Source organism: Puma concolor, chromosome E1 (genome assembly GCF_028749965.1).
Source record: "Puma concolor isolate L17-30 chromosome E1, mPumCon1.1.hap2, whole genome shotgun sequence".
Taxonomy (NCBI): Eukaryota; Metazoa; Chordata; class Mammalia; order Carnivora; family Felidae; genus Puma; species Puma concolor.
In genome coordinates, this window is record NC_141680.1 from 45,184,748 (window position 1) to 45,194,597 (window position 9,850).

The 9,850-nt window shown below is 49.5% G+C and overlaps 1 pseudogene; it reads right to left on the reverse strand.

Moving 5' to 3' along the window:
- The window catches only part of LOC147574411 (pleckstrin homology domain-containing family M member 1-like), a 71,443-nt pseudogene extending 61,828 nt beyond the window's left edge, over positions 1-9,615 (reverse strand).
- Positions 9,616-9,850: the final 235 nt, after the last annotated feature.

A 9,850-nucleotide genomic window follows, 5' to 3' on the forward strand; every position in this document is an offset into this window, starting at 1 on the left:
CTGTAATTCAGACCCAACCAACACAAAAGAAGCTATTCAGGCCATCAATCCTCTATTCACAAAGCAAACTGCAGTTTGGTTTCCAGAAAACATTAAGTTAATACATTTCCTTGGAATGTTACATCTTTTGTACTTTATGTTTAACTTGTAGATGATTTTAAAAAACTTTTTTTAACATTTATTTTGATAGAACGCCTGTTCTCTCTCTCTCTCAAAATAAATCAACTTTAAAAAATCCACGTAAACAAATATTTAAGTAATATGACAAAAATAAGCGAACTCTTAACTGCTGATGTGACTCTTCACCCTCAGACACACCCTCTAAGAGCTGGTGTGTGTGGACGTGCGAAGATAACTTCAAGCCCAGCACTCAGAGTGACGGTGCTGGATGTGTGTTTGTGCATCTGTGTGCTCTGTGTTTGCTGGTTCCGCACGCCACTGCCCCGCGCTGGTCTGTACATCCTGACCCTCTTCCCTTGACTTCTCCCACAATGCCCAGGATGACGCTTCCCACACAGGGTGGATGGTCACTGATTCAACGGCCTTAAGCTGGAATTTTCCAATCACAAGACTCACGAAAGATAAAAGCAGGGCACATGACAGACAGAGGGCCGGCGGGCTGGCCTGTGGGAGGAGGAGACACAAGGAAGGGTTCAGACAGGTGAGTGAACTTAAGTCACGCCATGGGCCCAGCCGATAGAGCGGGGATTGCTCCCTTCCAGGATGTTCTACCTAAATTCTTGTTTGATGTTTGAAAGTTCTAGCTAATGTGCTCTGTTGCTCAGAAGCTGCTTCAGCCGTAATTCGCCCCCAGGCATCTGATCTGATTCTCAGCCAGAGAATCCCTATGAGGGAGCCTCCACTTTACAGATGAAGAAACAACCTCACAGAGCCAACGCTTGGCCTGCCGTTACTGGACTTGTGACTGGTAGAACAGGGCTTGAGGCCGGATCCTGCTACAAGCCAGTCCGTACCGGCACCCAATCTGGTGTTCTTCCCACAGCAGCTGGGAAACCTGTAAAGACTTGAATGAACCAAGAAGGTAGGGGCACACAGGAGTAGAAAAGAAGATCCTAGACACTGGCTGAGGGAACATGGGTCTGGCTGAAGGAAGCGCTTAATAAAAATTTACCATTTTCGGGGCGCCTGGGTGGCTCAGTCAGTTAAGCGTCCGACTCTTGATTTTGGCTCGGGTCATGATCTCACAGTTCCTGGGATCAAGCTCTGCATCACGCTCTGCACTGACAGCGAGGGGCCTGCTTGGGATTCTCTCTCTCCCCCTCTCTCTCCCTGCCCTTCCCCAACTCATGCTCGCTTGCTCTCTCTCTCTCTCTCTCTCTCAAAACAAATAAATAAACTTGAAAAAAAAGTTTATCATGTTCTACCTATTAGATGAGCAAATATCCAAAAGTTTGATAATACCTTCTGCCTACAAGGCCGAGAGGGCACAGGTACATTCCTGACAGAGTGTAAACAGGCGGTTATCTATGAAAATTGTAGATTCATTTATCCTTTGCCTCAGCAATTCTGTTTCTGGGACTTTACTGAACAGAGATAGTTGCATAGACTTAAAAGATCACATACACACGGTTATTTATAGAAAGAGTGAACTCCAGTGTCCAGTAAATACAGGGCTGGCCAAATAAACTAAGGTAGATTCATACAATGGAAACACATGTCACAGGGGAAAAAAAAAAAAAAACTGAAGAAACTGATATGAAGCTCCAAAACAAAAATTCTGATCTCTTCTGAGACAAGGTATCAAACAGTATATTTATAATAGCTTTGTGGGGATGGGGCAGAGATAAGAAATATAAAAGACATTTAAAAAGTCTTTTCATATCTGTTAGATGCATTTAGAAACATCAGAAAAAGACATGTAAAGGGGGTGCCTGGGTGGCTCGGTCAGTTAAATGTCTGACTTCAGCCTAGCTCATGATCTCACAGTTTGTGAGTTCGAGCCCCACGTTGGGCTCTCTGCTGTCAGCACAGAATCTGCTTCAGATCCTCCGTCCCCCTTTCTCACTGCCCCTCCCCTGCTCATTCTCTCAAAAATAAATAAACTTTAAAAAAAAGAAAAAGAAAGATGTAAGGAATTAATAATTATGGTTACAAAGGTGGAAAAGACGTTTCACTGTAGGTAGACTTTTTTTTCTTACCATAAAAATAAATCTATTAAAAAACGAATGTTTCAAAAGGGCCTGAACGAAGAAGGCTCTGCTGTGGTGAGCATGGTTAACATAGAGAGATGGTGACTCACTACGTTGTACACCTGAGACTAATATAACACCGTGCGTCAACAATACTCAAATAGAAAAAAGTTCTTTTAAAGAGATAGCTCTGCCCAGGGTCCCTTCTCTAGTCAAGTTCATTGCTCCCTGTGCTCTTCCTCCACTCACTTGCTTGGCCCCTTTTGTGCACCACCTCCTCCAGGCCTCATTCAGGGTCTGTGTCCTTCAGAGGCCTTCTGGGAGGTCGCAGCGGAGCACCCTGACGCGCTGGGCTTCACTGCGTCTTTTGGAAGTCGTACATCTAACTCCGAACCGTTAGTTTCCGCCCTAGAGGCAATAATATTTTACACGAAGCCTCAGACAAATTAGGTAACTTGTCGAAGATCAGCCAGGGGCAGAGCCGGAGCCTGATTCAGCTCTGAGCCCTCCCTGAATCCATTCTCCTCGCTGCCCCATGTTGCCTCCAGTTATAAGTCCCGGCAACTCCAGTCCCTGAGGAAGAGCCACGGTCCTCTTTTCCTTTATGCCCTTAGAGAGCTCAATGCTCAGTGACAGGCAATCACATGCCATAGGAAGGGAGAGAAAGAGGAAGAGGAGAAGGAAGGAAGGAAGGCAGGGGGAGGAGAAGGAGTGGGGGGAGGACACTCACTCTTGCAGAGACGGGTCTGAGTCATCGGCATTTGCTGTCCCCAGATCGGAGTCGTAGGACATGGGCTCCTCGGAACGATCTGGACTCTTGGAGCCATTCACTTGGAGTGGGCAGCTATCAGAGTTTAGGCTGCAAGACAGCTGGGATGAACTGGCGGTGTCCAGGCTGAGGGAGGAGGCCGTGAGCTTCCGGTTCCGTCGGATCTTATGGCCTGAGTGCTGGACTTCGATGTCCTCCGAGCCTGAGGAATGGGAAATTGAATCCAGAGACTCTTTCCGCTGTAGTTGTGTCCCAGAGGTGGTGAGGGGGTCGAGCTCAGAGAGCGGGCAAAGCCCAGAGAGAGCCAGTGGGGTAAGCGTCCACTCGTTTAAGATGGCGGACTTGTAGGAGAGCTCGAAGGATAAGGACGTCAGTCCCTGCAGGAAGCTGAGGAGGAACTGGCCCTCCTCGGCGTCTCGAAGCAGGGCTGCGGGCTGATAGTACTCGCACAGGCGGGCGGGCTCCTGGAGGAGCAGCTTCAGGTAGCACTCCATCAGGCCGTCATTGAGGGCCAGCCTCAGCCAGGCCCGGCAGCGGCCCACGTCCGTGCTGACAAAGATCAGGTGCTCCAATTCCGAGACGATGTGTCTGCGGGTGGAGAGGACAGGCTTGTTTCAAGAAATGATTTCAGATCACGGAGGATTGTTTTATCCACTGGTGAGCAGGAGCCAGTAATAATGACTGCAAGTATATACAGGCTTGGGAAAAAAATCTCAGATAGCAGTGTTCTACAAGGAATTGAGAAATATTTAGCTACAACACCCCACTTTTTCGAGGTTACTGTCATGCAGGATAATTGCCATTTTTGTTACAACTCCCCAGGCGCCCTTGACATCACCTGCTCATCCGGCATACATCTGATGAGCCCCTAAGTGCCAGGTCTTTGGAGCCGTGAAGATACAGGATACAGACATGGTCCTGCCCTCAGTCCAGGTTACTACCTTTCAAGGGCACACGGAGGTGAACCCTGTTGTCAGTAGAGCTGGGGTGGGGGGAAGGCAATCACTTCCAGGTTGCAGTAAGAACAATGCCTTAGGCAAGGCATTGAGGGATTAGGCATAGGGATTAGGGATAGGCAAGGCATTGAGCTGGGCCTTGAGGGATTTCAAGCGGCAAAGATGGAAGGGGAACCTTAGGCACCAAGGACTGACAGCAAAAAGGCACCAAGGGTAGGGAAGCAGCAGCTGTGTAACAGGAGTGGTGAGCACTCCCGTTACAGCACGGGGAGGAGGAGGAGCGGCTGATTGGGTTGCAAAGTCAGGTGATGCAGGGTCTCGAGCATCCAACCGGTGAGGCAAAGTGGGGCAAGGGTCCCCACACCTGGCTGTGCGTCAGAATCACCTGGGAACCTGGTCAGGATACAGATTCTGGGGCCCCAACGAAGTGAATGGGACTCCAGGCTAGCACTGGGGAGCCTGAGAGTTTTTACACCGGGAAATGACTCGACCGCAGTCACGCAGACTTCTGGGTGGGCTGCTCGGGATAAGATCAGGTACCAAACTCAGTTCCCGAACCCTTGGTCTGATGTAAATGCCCTTCCTCTGACCATCACAGTGCCCTGAGCACGTCTCGCCCATAGGAGTGCGTGCTCCACAGGGCTCAGGGAATGAGCTCGGGTTAGCTTAAGCTCAATAAATGTGGACCAGCTGCCTGACCTAAGGACAGACAGAATGAGATAAGGGGGACAATTAGAAAGCCACTGCCACCTGGGAATGAGGTAAGAACCTGAGATAGGGCGGTGGCAGTCAGCAGGAAAAGGAAGATACAGACCGACAAGGCACCTTCAGGCTGCAGGTGGCATTTAATAGCCCTTAGAGGCAACGTGCCAGCAGCTGCTTGCTCCAAAGCCCAGGCAGTTAGGGCCAGGGCCGCAGAGGCAAACGTCCCAGGGTGGATATTCAGATGATCTGGATTCCACTGCTTTAAAAAATGCCACAGCCTCTTAGGATATAATACTTAGCATAGAGATGTTCAAACATTCCAAGGCAGGGTCAGCAAACCTCTTCTGTCAAGGGCCACTTAGTAAAGATTTTAGGCTTTGCAGGCCACACATTCTCTGTTCCAACTACCTAACTTTGCCACGGTGTGGCAAAAAAGCGGCTCCTGCTAAAGGCGACCAGCCAGGGGCCTGAGCAGCCCCAGGCCATTGCCTGTGCGCTGAGGGGCTCTTGAGGCTTGGTCTAACAATAACCCCTATCTCACCCATCTCCATTCTAGAACACAGAGCATCTCTGCTGCCTTCCCATAGAGCTGTAGAGGGAGAGCCCAGGGTCACCCACACTGAAGCTCCTCCCCAAAGCAAAGCCTCCCCTGCTGATCTCACTTGTGGGTGACAGCTTTCAGGAGGGGCCAGAAGACAGGCTGAGGCAGAGGCTTCTGGTGGGCGCTCTTCTTCCTTTTCCCTCCGGCCTCGGCTCGGATGTGCTTGGCATGCAGTCCGTGGATAAATACAGCCTCCAGGGCACTGCACATGGTGCTGGCATCTCCGTCTTCGCTAGTGACCACTGTGTCCGAGGACACGTACTGCTTCTGCAACGCCTTCACAGATCCCACTAGCTTCTTCTTGATGACCTAGTCAGTGTCAGACATAACACAGGCCTTTAGAAGATCCTGCGGTGACCCCTGGAAGGGAAGTGCTTATCACCAAATACACGCACACCCACACACGCCTCACGTCTACCTGTGGGTGTGTATACAGCAAAACTAGCACAAGCTAATCATAGAAAACAAAGATGGGTGCCTGGGTGGCTCAGTCGGTTGAGCGTCCGACTTCGGCTCAGGTCCTGATCTCACGGTTCATGGGTTCGAGCCCCACGTCGGGCTCTGTGCTGCCAGCTCAGAGCCTGGAGCCTGCTTTGGATTCTGTGTCTCCCTCTCTCTCTGCCCCTCCCCCACTTGCACACGCACACACGCGCTCTCTCTCTTTCTCTCAAAAATAGATAAACGTTGGAAAAAAATTTTAAAAAAAGAAAGAAAGAAAACAGAGACAAAGCATAGAGGAGAAAAGGAAAATTATGTACTTATACCCCCCAGAGATAGTTATTTTTTTGCAAAGATAGTTGTATGTTTTTCTTTTGTTTTGCTTTTTAAACCGAACTTCAGTGATTTGATAGCCATAGAAATCTTGTGTTTAAATACCGGCTCCATCATAGTTACAGGTGTGGGAGCCTGGGTGATCCATCTAGGGCAGGGGTGAAGCTTTCCACCTTGTTTAGGGGTCTACGATTCCATGAAGAGGCTACAAGTGCCACTTTAGAACCATAAAAACACCAAGAAAACAGGAGCATGGTCCACATTACGAAAGATCCTAGGGGCACCTGGGTGGCTCAGTCAGTTAAGCATCTGACTCTTGATTTCAGCTCAGGTCGTGATCTCACGGTTTCTGAGTTTGAGCTCCGTATCTGGCTCTGTGCTGACAGTGTGGAGCCTGCTTGAGATTCTCTCTCTCTCTCTCTCTCTCTCTCTCTCTCTCTCTCTCTCTCTCTCTCCCCCTCTCTGCCCCTCCTCTGCCCCTCCTCTGCTCATGCTCACTCTCCCTTTCAAAATAAATAAAATAAACGTTATTTATTTAAAAATATCTTTTTAATGTTTATTTTTGAGAGAGAGAGACAGAGAGAGAGACAGACAAAGTATGAGGGGGGGAGGGGCAGAGAGAGAGGAAGACACAGAATCCGAAGCAGGCTCCAGGCTCTGAGCTGTCAGCACAGAGCCTGATGCAGGGCTCGAACCCACGAGCCGTGAGATCATGACCTGAGCCGAAACAGGACGCTTAACTGACTGAGCCACCCAGGCGCCCCTAAAATAAATAAATAAACTTTAAAAAGAAAGAAAGAAAAAAGGAAAGATCCTTGACCTGGCAGTCAGAGGCAGATGTTAGTCTCAGCTCTGTTGGTCAACAGCTGGGTCACTGCAGACATTTCACTTAACCTCACTGAGCTTAATTTCCTCATCTGTTAAACGGAACGAATACTTCCTGACCTACAGCACAGGAGTTGGGGGGTGGGGGGGGGATTACTCTGAGGGCAGGACTTGCTTTTTTTTTTCATTCTTGCATCCTCAACACTTGGCCTGGTTCCTGACACATGTAAGTATTCCGTTAAGGTCTGTTACATAAATCAATTATAAAATACATATATGTAAAATCCTTTGGAAAGATAAAGACAGTTCTGTCATAATATAAGCATGTCAAAATACCTATGTTTTGGAAAAGGATTGGGAGGGAATACAGAAAACCTGGTTTGAACTGTTAGCTGATAGGATTATGGATAAATATTTTACTGTTTTATTTTTATCTTAGCCCAAACAGTTCATGTTAATGTTCTTAGAAAACTTGAATGTTCTTTTTTTCTTTAAAAAAAAAATTTTTTTTAATGTTTATGTATTTTTGAGACAGAGAGAGACAGAGCATGAACGGGGGAGGGTCAGAGAGAGAGGGAGACACAGAACCCGAAGCAGGCTCCAGGCTCTGAGCTGTCAGCACAGAGCCCGACGCGGGGCTCGAACTCATGGACCGTGAGATCATGACCTGAGCCGAAGTCGGACGCTCAACCGACTGCGCCACCCAGGCGCCCCTGTTCCTTTTTTCTTTATAACAGCTTTAATGAGACACAATTTACATTGCATAAAATTCACTCATTTAAACTATTCAGTTCAGTGATTTTTGGTATATTCACAGAATAGTGAAACTACAGCCACTACCTAATTTTAGGACATTTTCATTCTCTCAAAAAGGAACACTGTGCCCATGAGCAGTCACTCCTCTCTAGTCCCCTCTCCCTCGACCCCTAGCAACTACTAATCTACTTTCTGTCTTTATGGATTTGCCAATTCTGGACATTTTGTGTAAATGAAGTCATACAGTATGCAGTCTTTTGATGTTAGACATCTTTTCATATGACTTATGGGTCATATACTTCTTTCATTGTTTGCTTATTTGACTTGAGAGAGAGAGAGAGAGAGAGAGAGGCAAAGAGAGAGGGGGACAGAGGATTCAAAGTGGGCTAGGTGGTGACAGCAAACTCCCAAATCGTGAGATCATGACCTGAGCCAAATGGACGCTCAACCGTCTGAGCCACCCAGGCCACCCTAATGCCTTCTTTTCTTTTCTTTTTTTTTAATGTTTATTTATTTTTGAGAGACAGAGAGAGACAGCATGAGAGGGAGAGGGCAGAGAGAGAGAGAGGGAGACCCAGAATATGAAGCAACCTCCAGGCACTGAGCTGGCAGCACAGAGCCCGATGCGGGGCTCCAACCCATGAGCCGTGAGATCATGACCTGAGCCGAAGTCGGATGCTCAACCGACTGAGCCACCCAGCTGCCCCTTCTTTTAATGTTTACTTATTTTTGAGAGAGAGAGAGAGAGAATGTGCATACGTGTATGTGCCTGTGGGGGAGGGGGCAGAGACAGAGCGGACCGAGGATCCAAAGCAGGCTCTGCTCTGACAGCAGAGCGCCCAATGCAGGGCTTGACCTCACAAACTGTAAGACCATGAGCCGCTTACGATCATGACGCTTAACCGTGTGAGCCACCCAGGCGCCCCATATGTATGACTTCCTTTGAGAAATCCTTGGTCTTTAGGCAGCCCGTATTAAAATCCGTCGTTTTTTATCAATTCCCATTCCATCACCAAGAAGATGTTCTAGAAAGGGCAGGATCTCCTCAGAGCCTGCTTCTGCTATAACTCTTTCTCAACCCGAGGCCTCGCTTTCCAGACAGTACTCATTCATTTCAAAGTGAGGAAAACCAACGACATGGCTGTCCCGTGCCCCCTTCCCCACCCTTGAGCCTCTCCGACTGCCTACCGGGATGGCAGCCCGGGGGTCCAGTCCATTCTCCACCACCGAGAGCATTTCCGCTCACACTGCAGCTCCCTCGGAGAATCACATGACACCTGCAGAGACAGACGGCGGCGGCCAGATGAGCAGGTTCCAGCTCCCCACCCGCAGCCAATTCTCCCCCTCCCCCAGCAGGCAGCGGGTCAGCCCATCTTCCTCAAACTGCAATGCAAAGGCCTCTGAATTCAAAAGTAAAAGCCAAGAGTGGATTTTAAGGAAGGAAACAAGGGAAGAGAAGAAATCTGAGGGCTCGGATCTCAGGAGGTGGGGAATCCTATGTGCCATGGGTGGGTCCACCCTAATCAGGGCATGGAAAGGCCTCTGTATGCCACACCACACGCTGGCACAAAAAAGCAGGGAATGAAGGGCTGATTTGGATACAGAACTAAGGGTGCGAGGGGGATGCTGCCGCTGGAGGTGCCAAGAGCCCACATGGACCAGGAAGCAGGGGCTCACAATTCACATTCGGAGCCTCTGACTCCTGTGCCAGCCCCATGTCTGCCAGCTCGGCGGGGACAAGCACAACCGAAGGAAGTTTCCAAAGGGAGGGCCTCTTGCTACATAGCTGCTTCCCCTCCAGGCACGAGGGTCCAGCTGGAGCAGCACAGGGACACGCCTAAGGGAAACAACACGGGTTCGAATCTCGATTTGCCACTAACCACTTAGGCATGCTAGGTGGGGCACCACGGCAGACGTCTCAAATGGAGGTTATGAATGTGGAAAATGCCCAGCACAGGGCCTGACGGTACTAAGGATAAATGGTGTCTATTACCCCGGTTGGATGTGGCCAAGCCTTACAGGCAAAGGCCACTGTCTGAATGAGTCCGCTCAACTACCTGAAGTCAGTACACAGGTAAATCCCTCAGGGCACTGGCTCCCCCCCACCCCCCGGGGGTGGCTTAGGTCGGGGGTGGGGGGGGCCTCAACCTGAGCCTCGGGGGGGGGGGCTGTTGGCTCGCCTGGACCGCCCCAGCCACTTGGACGGACCAGGATTGGGTAGGCACATTCCCATCTAAACAGATCTCTAGTGACCACACTGCCGAGCATGGAGGGACACCAAAAAACAGGTCATCGCTGTCTCTGTTCTCAAAAACCG